Raw genomic sequence first — 15,233 nt, 5'->3', positions numbered from 1 at the left:
TTAATGGCATGTCACCTTTTTAGATAAATCCTCCCTGTAATGATTCATGAGGGAAAGTTAACACCCATAAGACGTTACTCGAAAAGGAATAGAAGGCACGAAATTGATCTATGGACTTGCAAGAGGCATGATTATTTGAGGTAAGTCCTAGTAGGACCTAGGAAAGTTAGTGTCCGGATTATCAGGCATTTTTGCTTTGCCAAGGAAGGATAGGGTTATTGTGAACCATGTGATGCGTAGAAGCAATGAATCGCATGTTTACACGTATTGGAGTAGTTGTAACTGTTGACCTAGTTTATTACCTTTGGGAAAGGTTCATCCTTGTCGCAAGACAAGTATATGGTGTTGTCTAAGTCACCTAGACCACAAGGGATTCATTTGGGCATGGTTCAGTCGATATGATAGGTAGCCCAAGTGCTAACTAGGGTTTTGTGCGGTAAGAATTCGACCTAGCTTTACACTTGTTGCCAAGTCAAAACCGCAAACCCAAAGATCTTACACACAGTCACTAAATGTCGAGTCAAGTGGATGCTCATACATAAAATGATCTAAGGTTTCATCCTAAGGATCACTCGTACAAATGATGAAACTCCGACTGAGTTGGAAATTCCTAGGGCCGTGGGCCAATATAATTAGGAATGGATTGGGTAAGAAGATACCCTAAACCCTGCTACTCGGCTAGAGGTAATTCCGTGGCCGGAGGACGCCATTCAGTGGGTGGAATGATCCCATGGAATGATGCAACGCATGTGCAAAAAGGTTGCAACATCGTATAGACTTGAGATTTGTCCACAAGAGAGTTTTGTCATCTCTCGAAATGGGGTTGGAAAGTTAGTGAAAGAATTTAACTTACAAGAGGATGAGTAATCATCCTGTTACTCAGTTTTCTTGGGGAATAATTGCCAAGGAAAAAGGAAAGTTAGGTATTTGCCTTGAAGCAAATAACCAGACAATAAACTAAAACGACATGGTCGCTGGAACCTACCACAACAAAACCTAAAGGATTGGTAGGGTATGACCCTAACCCAAGAATGATAGGAATCTTGCCAAGTTGCAATTGATTCCGGATCGAATGCGGGTTGCATTCGGAGGAAAGGAAGTCACTCCTTAACGGTTTGCCAGCCAAACGACCACTGGAATTTGATTGTGCTTGTAACAGTTTAGAAAGCACTGTTTGCATTGTTTGCTCAATGAACTAAAGGAGGAAAACATATCTAAATACTTCAGGTTGAAGCCTGAAGGGAGAGGCAGCTTCACTTACCCCCGACTGCCTGCCTAACCCTAACCAAGGGGGTTGTTAGCCGCGCCGGGAACGTGGACCGAACCCGCCGTGAGAGGTCTCTCCGTTGAGTTCTGCTTGGAGCAGGAGGACGCTTGGGTGCCAGGGGGGCTCTGGCTATAAATCCCTCGCCTTCCGGGCCCTGCACAAGAGACTAACGTGACTCGGGATTGGATCTCGAGGCCCGCATACTAGTCTACGGGCGGAAACTTGGATTAGTGATCCCTGGTGGATTACTGGATAGCCTTCGGGCGGATTATGAATACACCTATAGGCGGAAACTCCTTGTATTTCAAAGATAAAAGGATAAAATGATAATAAAGAAGTTGTTTTGGCATTGTTTTCTTTATGTCCTGTGATAAGATTACGTGAAGGAACCAGTGCATAAGAGGGTTAATCAAAGAAGCTGTTTGTATATGTCAAACTAATGTGGTAGGTAATTACATAACTAAAACAAACCGAGGAAAGTGCGGAGGATGGACCATGGGCCCGTCCTATGGATGGGTGGTCCCGGTTAGCCGGGAACTTTTCTCAAAGTCTTCAACGAACAGAGGATGATCGTCATCACCGAAACAAGTAACGAGAACGATGACTTAGAATTAACTATTACCCGATTCGCGCTGTTTTAGGGGAACGGAATGGGACTATGCCTTGTGGCAGAGAGGTGGAGCCTTGCATCCCTCTCGTTTCCCATTCTCCTTGAACCAAGTGCAGTGTGAATCCGCTTCGGATCTGGCGTTTCTGCGTAAAGTAGTTCGCTCGGATCTGACGCTAGTTGTTGCTAGCTAATGACCAAACAGGAAAACCCAAATTCAGGTCGATCCTAAGTGGGAACGGCCAGGATACTTCCGCTACGTGGCAGACGCAGGAAGACCTAGATCGCAAGTCCCGTAACATTCCATGGGAGTGCCGGGCAGAGCTTTCTAGACATCCTTCCCGATGGACTGCTAAGACGTGTCCGAAATGATTCTAGCGGACACGTTACAGTTGGTATCAGAGCAAACCAACAAAGGACTTGTTTTTAGGAAATTTTAATAAGAAGAAGTAAAGCAAATGTTGTGTCCCAAACATTTCCTTACTTTGAATACTGTCTTGCAGAATTATGAAGCATGGAACAGGTTCTTAGTGTTCCGAGTCATGTTTATGACCGCGATGCATTCCACGGATTATCGACAAAGGGTTGAGATGATGAACATCCTAGATCGCATTTACAATCCATCACCTGTGTACGTGGAATGGAGATGGATGGGTGTTACAGGGATCTATTACATAACTGCCTATCAACCTGTGTACCTTCAAATTAACTTGAAGAGAATCAAGTGGATGGAGGATTTGAAGATCGTAAAGCTGTTCGTCTTTATTGAGGCTCACGCAAACGTGACCCTACGGGTCGGAGGTCGAAGGGTTAACCAGAATAAGTATGTGTACGGGGAAGTGATTCAAACAATCCCTGCCGACCGAATCAAGGTTTTGGGACGTCATGAGAAGAATGGATATCAAAGGAAAAGATACCCTAATCTTCCAATGAACTATCGATTCCTGAAAATCAATGACCCCAATCCGTACTACTACTCAGTTCCTGTAGCTGAATGCAACAACATCTTATTCTCCTCGAATTAATGTATTAACTTGTTCCATCGGCCCAAGAAATAATTGTAAGGGCTATGCTGAGATGAATGGAATAAAACTTTTTCCCGATTATCTTGACTATGAATATTGATAAAGAAGTAAAGTGATTTGGTCACTTGGCTAAAGGAATACGGGGACGTAGTTTCTGAAGAGTTAACAGAACTCCCGCTTCAAAGAGAAGTAGATCATGAGATCAAGTCAGTAATAGGAGCTGCGCCGATTGCGAAGAGACCCTATAGGATGTCCATTCCGGAAGCTATTGAGTTGAAGGAACAACTCAAGCAACTGTTAAACCAAGGCTACATCCGACCTAGCAATTCACCATGGGGAACTCCAGTCCTATTCCAGAAAAAGAAAGATGGGACACTTCGACTATGTATTGATTACCGTGGGTTGAATTAATCAACAGTCAAGAACAAATATCATATTCCTAGAATAGATGAGCTTCTTGATAGCCTTCAGAATGCTAAGAACTTCTCCAAGATTATCTCAGGTCAGGCTACTATCAAATCAGGATCAAGGATGAGGATATTCCAAAAACGGCCTTCAATACAAGATATGGGCACTTTGAATTCTTGGCTATGTCATTCGGCCTTACAAATACACCTGCCACCTTCAATAGATTAATGCAGGATATTTTTAGACCATATTTTGATGATTTCGTGCTTGTCTTCTTCGACGACACTCTATTCCAAACAGGAAGGAGATCATGAATCCCAACTTCGGATTTTCCTTGAGACAAGGAGGTCACGCAAGCGGTATGCTAAGATGATGGAATTGCACGTTCCTCAAACATCAAAATGATCATCTAGAATTCATCATATCGGAAAAAGGAATCTCAGTGGAGCCAGCCTAAGTTAGAAATGTTCTAGGATGGCCAAATACCAACAACTGTCAAAGAAATACTCAGCTTTGTTGGATTGACAGGATGGTATGGGGTCTTCATCTAAAACTATGCCTTGATTGCAGCACCTTTGACAGAATTATTGAGGAAGCAAACGTCCATTGCATGGTCAACTGCCGAACAAACTAGCTTCGATAGGTTGAAGCAAAGTTTGGTATCACCACCGATCCAAAAACTTCTAGACCACAGTAAGGAGTAGAGGTAGTAACTGATACTAGCATGCTTGCCTTAAGATATGTGCTCATGTAGGAAAATCATCAGCATATTCTTCAAGGAAATTGAAGAGTCACGAAAAGAATTATGCCACGCATGATCTGGGGTTATTAGCTGTCATCCATGCTCTAAAGCTTTGGAGACACTACCTGTTGGGTAACAAGTTTACTCTAGTAACCGATCATAAGAGCCTCAAATGGATTTTTACCCAGAACGAGTTCAACATGAGGCAACATCGACGGATTGAAGTATTGGAGGAATATGATTTTAAGATCAAGTACCGACCTGGAAAATGTAGTTGTTGATGCATTCAATCGCAAGGCATTCCTTAATTCATTAATCTTGCAAGATCTATCAATAGCTAGATCTCTAGCTACAGAGGTGTCCATGCCAAACGACCTAATACTTGAGCTAGCTAGAGAGGAAGGATGCCATGATCTAGCCTATCAAAGGATGCTAAGGGAAGTCCCTATCAAGGACCAGGAACAAAAGCTAGAGGCTAAGTATCGTGAATTCTCTGTCAATAATGGACACGTCTACTATAGGACGAGAGTATGTATACGAGCAAGCCAGTTATTTAAATAGAAGATATTGTGCGAAGCTCATGATTTCACTTTCTCGGGACATCAAAGCTGCGAAGGATAGACAGAAGGCATACACGGATTTGAAGTGTCAAGATAGAATATTTGAGGAAGGAGACATGGTCTTCATTCACGTATGCCCAAGGAAGAATTCTCTATCCTTAGGAGATTGCAGGAAGCTAAGTCCAAGGTATTGTGAACCATACAAGATCCTCAAGTGCTTAAGACCTAATGTTTATAGACAGCAACTCCCTGAAAACCTAAGGTTCATAAAGTATTCCATAACAGTCTATTGAAGAATGAAGTATGCACCTAGCCCTAATCATGTACTTGATAACCAACAACTTGTAATGCCTAGTCAAGGAGTCCTTGAACTAAGGCCGGACAAGATTTTAGATGCTAGGGTGAGACAACTGACAGAATGGCTCGTCCAGTGGAAAGATTATCCTAAGGAGGATGCTACCTGGATGGATGAAAGCTCTCTCAATCTTCAATATCCCCAGTTTATCTCGAGATGAGGACATCTCAATTCTTCTAAGGGGGAGAGAATGTAATATTTCCACACACTGCATGCCGTAAATATTGACTTCCCTCATGTCATGTAAATCTCGTGCAAAGATTATCACTAGTGCCAGCAGCTAATCTATAGCCATACGCGGGTAATGGAGACACTCCACCTTAGGAAAATAAGGTCAGGGATTCAAACCGGCATAGCCGCGGGAAAACTCCCTCTTGGGAGGAGGATAAGGGGATAAAGGTGGAATTATTACAAATTTTTTTATTATCTTCCCCAGCCGAAGTGTGGCTGGGGGAAAGGGATGGGCTAGCATGAGGGAGGTGAGAAGGGAGAGAGCCATGCAACTGACACGTAGGGAGGACCCCTCACCCTCCTTGGACTATAAGAACCCCCTCTTGGGGGGGGGAAAAAAAAAGCGTGAGAGGGAGGCTGTGGAGGGACAGAAGGCTGTCATATGGAAGGGCCGTAGAGAGGAGGCGCCGGACATGAGAGGGAGGGGGCGCCGGACATGAGCTGGAGGAGGTGCAGGCGTGAGAGGGAGGAGAGCGGGCCGTGTGGAAGGGAGGAGGAGGGCTGGACGAACTGGGGGGGAGGTCGCCGTGTGAAGAAAGGGGCCGTGAGGGGTGTCGGCCGTGTGAAGGAAGGGCCGCCAGGCCACCGTCATCAAGCGCAACGCTGCCACCTCAGTCCGCCAGCCGCCCAGTCCGCCATAGCCGCTGTGAAGCCGCCGGCCCTTCAGTCCGCCGCCACTGGAATACGATCCCCCTCCTCCTCCACACGTGGACGCTGCTGCAGAAGCTTCTTAGAAGCTTCTCTAGGAAGCTTCTAAGGGGCTTCCCAAAGCCCCCCCTTCCCGTGGAGCCTTTATAGCCCATTTTACACCGGGATTTTTAAGTCCCCTTCCTTTTTGATCTCACACAAGCCATGCCCTAGGCGGGTTTTTAAACCCCTTCCCACTACATTGGCCATAGATCTATCCACACACCCCCGGGTCTTTGAAGAGAAGGAGGCGACGGACCTTCTCACCGATTTTCCATAAGGCCTCTAGGCCCAGATCTTGTAGAGAAGAAGAGGGGATCTCTTAACACCTTTCCCCAATATCTTTAACCCCCGAGATTTTGAAGAGTAAAAGAGGAAGCCTATAAAGGCCCTCCCACTAATCACTTACAAGGCCAGTCCTAGGATTTTTGGGAAGGAGAAGAAGAACTCTAAAGCCCATTCTTGCAAGGCCCACTCGCAAGAGCCCTTTTCCGCGAACATCATCGTAAGGCCCACACAATCCTTCCTAAACCCGGAATTTCAAGGTGGATTAAAGCTCTCCAATCTCCATTGTTCAAGGGATCTCATAAGAACCCTAAGGCCTTCCCAAGGCAAATTCCGCAAGTCGGAACTTCGGTCAAGGAAGCCATATATCAAAGAGAATTGCGCATACAAGGGAGACGGACCAAGGTCATAAGACTACAAGCCAAGGCCAAAAGTTGAAATTTACAAAGGCTAACTGGAGATCGAATTCGCGATGGCCTCTAAAAAGATCACAAGGTGCGATGCGGAAGGTTCACCCCGAGCATACGTGGACATTTCCCGGAATTCACAAGTCCAGGTTTGATCTATTTGGATTCCACACAAAAGTATTGAATTAATCACGATGACTTCACGGATTAGGAAGCACTCATGCATGCTCGAATTCAACTAGTCAAGTTAAGTGCAATTGGAAAATGAATTGGCTATTTGAACATTTATTAGAAATAGCCTAAGATATGAAAAATTGATCATTGGTACGTTCAAAGGAATGGGTGAAAAGAGCATAAGGTGTCTATGCATTTGTAGGACCTTATCAGCAAGTTTCCTTTTTGTGTATTCAAAAGTGACGAGCCTAGGACAACTATTGCCTCATTTCAAGGTTGAAATTATTGAGGTACACTTTTTTTACTAGGCATGGAAAGATTAATGGCATGTCACCTTTTTAGATAAATCCTCCCTGTAATGATTCATGAGGGAAAGTTAACACCCATAAGACGTTACTCGAAAAGGAATAGAAGGCACGAAATTGATCTATGGACTTGCAAGAGGCATGATTATTTGAGGTAAGTCCTAGTAGGACCTAGGAAAGTTAGTGTCCGGATTATCAGGCATTTTTGCTTTGCCAAGGAAGGATAGGGTTATTGTGAACCATGTGATGCGTAGAAGCAATGAATCGCATGTTTACACGTATTGGAGTAGTTGTAACTGTTGACCTAGTTTATTACCTTTGGGAAAGGTTCATCCTTGTCGCAAGACAAGTATATGGTGTTGTCTAAGTCACCTAGACCACAAGGGATTCATTTGGGCATGGTTCAGTCGATATGATAGGTAGCCCAAGTGCTAACTAGGGTTTTGTGCGGTAAGAATTCGACCTAGCTTTACACTTGTTGCCAAGTCAAAACCGCAAACCCAAAGATCTTACACACAGTCACTAAATGTCGAGTCAAGTGGATGCTCATACATAAAATGATCTAAGGTTTCATCCTAAGGATCACTCGTACAAATGATGAAACTCCGACTGAGTTGGAAATTCCTAGGGCCGTGGGCCAATATAATTAGGAATGGATTGGGTAAGAAGATACCCTAAACCCTGCTACTCGGCTAGAGGTAATTCCGTGGCCGGAGGACGCCATTCAGTGGGTGGAATGATCCCATGGAATGATGCAACGCATGTGCAAAAAGGTTGCAACATCGTATAGACTTGAGATTTGTCCACAAGAGAGTTTTGTCATCTCTCGAAATGGGGTTGGAAAGTTAGTGAAAGAATTTAACTTACAAGAGGATGAGTAATCATCCTGTTACTCAGTTTTCTTGGGGAATAATTGCCAAGGAAAAAGGAAAGTTAGGTATTTGCCTTGAAGCAAATAACCAGACAATAAACTAAAACGACATGGTCGCTGGAACCTACCACAACAAAACCTAAAGGATTGGTAGGGTATGACCCTAACCCAAGAATGATAGGAATCTTGCCAAGTTGCAATTGATTCCGGATCGAATGCGGGTTGCATTCGGAGGAAAGGAAGTCACTCCTTAACGGTTTGCCAGCCAAACGACCACTGGAATTTGATTGTGCTTGTAACAGTTTAGAAAGCACTGTTTGCATTGTTTGCTCAATGAACTAAAGGAGGAAAACATATCTAAATACTTCAGGTTGAAGCCTGAAGGGAGAGGCAGCTTCACTTACCCCCGACTGCCTGCCTAACCCTAACCAAGGGGGTTGTTAGCCGCGCCGGGAACGTGGACCGAACCCGCCGTGAGAGGTCTCTCCGTTGAGTTCTGCTTGGAGCAGGAGGACGCTTGGGTGCCAGGGGGGCTCTGGCTATAAATCCCTCGCCTTCCGGGCCCTGCACAAGAGACTAACGTGACTCGGGATTGGATCTCGAGGCCCGCATACTAGTCTACGGGCGGAAACTTGGATTAGTGATCCCTGGTGGATTACTGGATAGCCTTCGGGCGGATTATGAATACACCTATAGGCGGAAACTCCTTGTATTTCAAAGATAAAAGGATAAAATGATAATAAAGAAGTTGTTTTGGCATTGTTTTCTTTATGTCCTGTGATAAGATTACGTGAAGGAACCAGTGCATAAGAGGGTTAATCAAAGAAGCTGTTTGTATATGTCAAACTAATGTGGTAGGTAATTACATAACTAAAACAAACCGAGGAAAGTGCGGAGGATGGACCATGGGCCCGTCCTATGGATGGGTGGTCCCGGTTAGCCGGGAACTTTTCTCAAAGTCTTCAACGAACAGAGGATGATCGTCATCACCGAAACAAGTAACGAGAACGATGACTTAGAATTAACTATTACCCGATTCGCGCTGTTTTAGGGGAACGGAATGGGACTATGCCTTGTGGCAGAGAGGTGGAGCCTTGCATCCCTCTCGTTTCCCATTCTCCTTGAACCAAGTGCAGTGTGAATCCGCTTCGGATCTGGCGTTTCTGCGTAAAGTAGTTCGCTCGGATCTGACGCTAGTTGTTGCTAGCTAATGACCAAACAGGAAAACCCAAATTCAGGTCGATCCTAAGTGGGAACGGCCAGGATACTTCCGCTACGTGGCAGACGCAGGAAGACCTAGATCGCAAGTCCCGTAACATTCCATGGGAGTGCCGGGCAGAGCTTTCTAGACATCCTTCCCGATGGACTGCTAAGACGTGTCCGAAATGATTCTAGCGGACACGTTACAGTTGGTATCAGAGCAAACCAACAAAGGACTTGTTTTTAGGAAATTTTAATAAGAAGAAGTAAAGCAAATGTTGTGTCCCAAACATTTCCTTACTTTGAATACTGTCTTGCAGAATTATGAAGCATGGAACAGGTTCTTAGTGTTCCGAGTCATGTTTATGACCGCGATGCATTCCACGGATTATCGACAAAGGGTTGAGATGATGAACATCCTAGATCGCATTTACAATCCATCACCTGTGTACGTGGAATGGAGATGGATGGGTGTTACAGGGATCTATTACATAACTGCCTATCAACCTGTGTACCTTCAAATTAACTTGAAGAGAATCAAGTGGATGGAGGATTTGAAGATCGTAAAGCTGTTCGTCTTTATTGAGGCTCACGCAAACGTGACCCTACGGGTCGGAGGTCGAAGGGTTAACCAGAATAAGTATGTGTACGGGGAAGTGATTCAAACAATCCCTGCCGACCGAATCAAGGTTTTGGGACGTCATGAGAAGAATGGATATCAAAGGAAAAGATACCCTAATCTTCCAATGAACTATCGATTCCTGAAAATCAATGACCCCAATCCGTACTACTACTCAGTTCCTGTAGCTGAATGCAACAACATCTTATTCTCCTCGAATTAATGTATTAACTTGTTCCATCGGCCCAAGAAATAATTGTAAGGGCTATACTGAGATGAATGGAATAAAACTTTTTCCCGATTATCTTGACTATGAATATTGATAAAGAAGTAAAGTGATTTGGTCACTTGGCTAAAGGAATACGGGGACGTAGTTTCTGAAGAGTTAACAGAACTCCCGCTTCAAAGAGAAGTAGATCATGAGATCAAGTCAGTAATAGGAGCTGCGCCGATTGCGAAGAGACCCTATAGGATGTCCATTCCGGAAGCTATTGAGTTGAAGGAACAACTCAAGCAACTGTTAAACCAAGGCTACATCCGACCTAGCAATTCACCATGGGGAACTCCAGTCCTATTCCAGAAAAAGAAAGATGGGACACTTCGACTATGTATTGATTACCGTGGGTTGAATTAATCAACAGTCAAGAACAAATATCATATTCCTAGAATAGATGAGCTTCTTGATAGCCTTCAGAATGCTAAGAACTTCTCCAAGATTATCTCAGGTCAGGCTACTATCAAATCAGGATCAAGGATGAGGATATTCCAAAAACGGCCTTCAATACAAGATATGGGCACTTTGAATTCTTGGCTATGTCATTCGGCCTTACAAATACACCTGCCACCTTCAATAGATTAATGCAGGATATTTTTAGACCATATTTTGATGATTTCGTGCTTGTCTTCTTCGACGACACTCTATTCCAAACAGGAAGGAGATCATGAATCCCAACTTCGGATTTTCCTTGAGACAAGGAGGTCACGCAAGCGGTATGCTAAGATGATGGAATTGCACGTTCCTCAAATATCAGAATGATCATCTAGAATTCATCATATCGCAAAAAGGAATCTCAGTGGAGCCAGCCTAAGTTAGAAATGTTCTAGGATGGCCAAATACCAACAACTATCAAAGAAATACTCAGCTTTCTTGGATTGACAGGATGGTATGGGGTCTTCATCTAAAACTATGCCTTGATTGCAGCACCTTTGACAGAATTATTGAGGAAGCAAACGTCCATTGCATGGTCAACTGCCGAACAAACTAGCTTCGATAGGTTGAAGCAAAGTTTGGTATCACCACCGATCCAAAAACTTCTAGACCACAGTAAGGAGTAGAGGTAGTAACTGATACTAGCATGCTTGCCTTAAGATATGTGCTCATGTAGGAAAATCATCAGCATATTCTTCAAGGAAATTGAAGAGTCACGAAAAGAATTATGCCACGCATGATCTGGGGTTATTAGCTGTCATCCATGCTCTAAAGCTTTGGAGACACTACCTGTTGGGTAACAAGTTTACTCTAGTAACCGATCATAAGAGCCTCAAATGGATTTTTACCCAGAACGAGTTCAACATGAGGCAACGTCGACGGATTGAAGTATTGGAGGAATATGATTTTAAGATCAAGTACCGACCTGGAAAATGTAGTTGTTGATGCATTCAATCGCAAGGCATTCCTTAATTCATTAATCTTGCAAGATCTATCAATAGCTAGATCTCTAGCTACAGAGGTGTCCATGCCAAACGACCTAATACTTGAGCTAGCTAGAGAGGAAGGATGCCATGATCTAGCCTATCAAAGGATGCTAAGGGAAGTCCCTATCAAGGACCAGGAACAAAAGCTAGAGGCTAAGTATCGTGAATTCTCTGTCAATAATGGACACGTCTACTATAGGACGAGAGTATGTATACGAGCAAGCCAGTTATTTAAATAGAAGATATTGTGCGAAGCTCATGATTTCACTTTCTCGGGACATCAAAGCTGCGAAGGATAGACAGAAGGCATACACAGATTTGAAGTGTCAAGATAGAATATTTGAGGAAGGAGACATGGTCTTCATTCACGTATGCCCAAGGAAGAATTCTCTATCCTTAGGAGATTGCAGGAAGCTAAGTCCAAGGTATTGTGAACCATACAAGATCCTCAAGTGCTTAAGACCTAATGTTTATAGACAGCAACTCCCTGAAAACCTAAGGTTCATAAAGTATTCCATAACAGTCTATTGAAGAATGAAGTATGCACCTAGCCCTAATCATGTACGTGATGACCAACAACTTGTAATGCCTAGTCAAGGAGTCCTTGAACTAAGGCCGGACAAGATTTTAGATGCTAGGGTGAGACAACTGAGAGAATGGCTCGTCCAGTGGAAAGATTATCCTAAGGAGGATGCTACCTGGATGGATGAAAGCTCTCTCAATCTTCAATATCCTCAGTTTATCTCGAGATGAGGACATCTCGATTCTTCTAAGGGGGAGAGAATGTAATATTTCCGCACACTGCGTGCCGTAAATATTGACTTCCCGCATGTCGTGTAAATCTCGTGCAAAGATTATCACTAGTGCCAGCAGCTAATCTATAGCCATACGCGGGTAATGGAGACACTCCACCTTAGGAAAATAAGGTCAGGGATTCAAACCGGCATAGCCGCGGGAAAACTCCCTCTTGGGAGGAGGATAAGGGGATAAAGGTGGAATTATTACAAATTTTTTTATTATCTTCCCCAGCCGAAGTGTGGCTGGGGGAAAGGGATGGGCTAGCATGAGGGAGGTGAGAAGGGAGAGAGCCATGCAACTGACACGTAGGGAGGACCCCTCACCCTCCTTGGACTATAAGAACCCCCTCTTGGGGGGGGGGGAAAAAAGCGTGAGAGGGAGGCTGTGGAGGGACAGAAGGCTGTCATATGGAAGGGCCGTAGAGAGGAGGCGCCGGACATGAGAGGGAGGGGGTGCCGGACATGAGCTGGAGGAGGTGCAGGCGTGAGAGGGAGGAGAGCGGGCCGTGTGGAAGGGAGGAGGAGGGCTGGACGAACTGGGGGGGAGGTCGCCGTGTGAAGAAAGGGGCCGTGAGGGGTGTCGGCCGTGTGAAGGAAGGGCCGCCAGGCCACCGTCATCAAGCGCAACGCTGCCACCTCAGTCCGCCAGCCGCCCAGTCCGCCATAGCCGCTGTGAAGCCGCCGGCCCTTCAGTCCGCCGCCACTGGAATACGATCCCCCTCCTCCTCCACACGTGGACGCTGCTGCAGAAGCTTCTTAGAAGCTTCTCTAGGAAGCTTCTAAGGGGCTTCCCAAAGCCCCCCCTTCCCGTGGAGCCTTTATAGCCCATTTTACACCGGGATTTTTAAGTCCCCTTCCTTTTTGATCTCACACAAGCCATGCCCTAGGCGGGTTTTTAAACCCCTTCCCACTACATTGGCCATAGATCTATCCACACACCCCCCAGGTCTTTGAAGAGAAGGAGGCGACGGACCTTCTCACCGATTTTCCATAAGGCCTCTAGGCCCAGATCTTGTAGAGAAGAAGAGGGGATCTCTTAACACCTTTCCCCAATATCTTTAACCCCCGAGATTTTGAAGAGTAAAAGAGGAAGCCTATAAAGGCCCTCCCACTAATCACTTACAAGGCCAGTCCTAGGATTTTTGGGAAGGAGAAGAAGAACTCTAAAGCCCATTCTTGCAAGGCCCACTCGCAAGAGCCCTTTTCCGCGAACATCATCGTAAGGCCCACACAATCCTTCCTAAACCCGGAATTTCAAGGTGGATTAAAGCTCTCCAATCTACATTGTCCAAGGGATCTCATAAGAACCCTAAGGCCTTCCCAAGGCAAATTCCGCAAGTCGGAACTTCGGTCAAGGAAGCCATATATCAAAGAGAATTGCGCATACAAGGGAGACGGACCAAGGTCATAAGACTGCAAGCCAAGGCCAAAAGTTGAAATCCACAAAGGCTAACTGGAGATCGAATTCGCGATGGCCTCTAAAAAGATCACAAGGTGCGATGCGGAAGGTTCACCCCGAGCATACGTGGACATTTCCCGGAATTCACAAGTCCAGGTTTGATCTATTTGGATTCCACACAAAAGTATTGAATTAATCACGATAACTTCACGGATTAGGAAGCACTCATGCATGCTCGAATTCAACTAGTCAAGTTAAGTGCAATTGGAAAATGAATTGGCTATTTGAACATTTATTAGAAATAGCCTAAGATATGAAAAATTGATCATTGGTACGTTCAAAGGAATGGGTGAAAAGAGCATAAGGTGTCTATGCATTTGTAGGACCTTATCAGCAAGTTTCCTTTTTGTGTATTCAAAAGTGACGAGCCTAGGACAACTATTGCCTCATTTCAAGGTTGAAATTATTGAGGTACACTTTTTTTACTAGGCATGGAAAGATTAATGGCATGTCACCTTTTTAGATAAATCCTCCCTGTAATGATTCATGAGGGAAAGTTAACACCCATAAGACGTTACTCGAAAAGGAATAGAAGGCACGAAATTGATCTATGGACTTGCAAGAGGCATGATTATTTGAGGTAAGTCCTAGTAGGACCTAGGAAAGTTAGTGTCCGGATTATCAGGCATTTTTGCTTTGCCAAGGAAGGATAGGGTTATTGTGAACCATGTGATGCGTAGAAGCAATGAATCGCATGTTTACACGTATTGGAGTAGTTGTAACTGTTGACCTAGTTTATTACCTTTGGGAAAGGTTCATCCTTGTCGCAAGACAAGTATATGGTGTTGTCTAAGTCACCTAGACCACAAGGGATTCATTTGGGCATGGTTCAGTCGATATGATAGGTAGCCCAAGTGCTAACTAGGGTTTTGTGCGGTAAGAATTCGACCTAGCTTTACACTTGTTGCCAAGTCAAAACCGCAAACCCAAAGATCTTACACACAGTCACTAAATGTCGAGTCAAGTGGATGCTCATACATAAAATGATCTAAGGTTTCATCCTAAGGATCACTCGTACAAATGATGAAACTCCGACTGAGTTGGAAATTCCTAGGGCCGTGGGCCAATATAATTAGGAATGGATTGGGTAAGAAGATACCCTAAACCCTGCTACTCGGCTAGAGGTAATTCCGTGGCCGGAGGACGCCATTCAGTGGGTGGAATGATCCCATGGAATGATGCAACGCATGTGCAAAAAGGTTGCAACATCGTATAGACTTGAGATTTGTCCACAAGAGAGTTTTGTCATCTCTCGAAATGGGGTTGGAAAGTTAGTGAAAGAATTTAACTTACAAGAGGATGAGTAATCATCCTGTTACTCAGTTTTCTTGGGGAATAATTGCCAAGGAAAAAGGAAAGTTAGGTATTTGCCTTGAAGCAAATAACCAGACAATAAACTAAAATGACATGGTCGCTGGAACCTACCACAACAAAACCTAAAGTATTGGTAGGGTATGACCCTAACCCAAGAATGATAGGAATCTTGCCAAGTTGCAATTGATTCCGGATCGAATGCGGGCTGCATTCGGAGGAAAGGAA

The sequence above is a fragment of the Lygodium microphyllum genome, chromosome 25 (assembly GCF_053477565.2).
Source record: "Lygodium microphyllum isolate KBCC chromosome 25, Lygodium_microphyllum_v1.1.10, whole genome shotgun sequence".
NCBI lineage: Eukaryota > Viridiplantae > Streptophyta > Polypodiopsida > Schizaeales > Lygodiaceae > Lygodium > Lygodium microphyllum.
The sequence above is the reverse complement of the archived record's forward strand: the minus strand, read 5'-3'. Positions refer to the sequence as shown.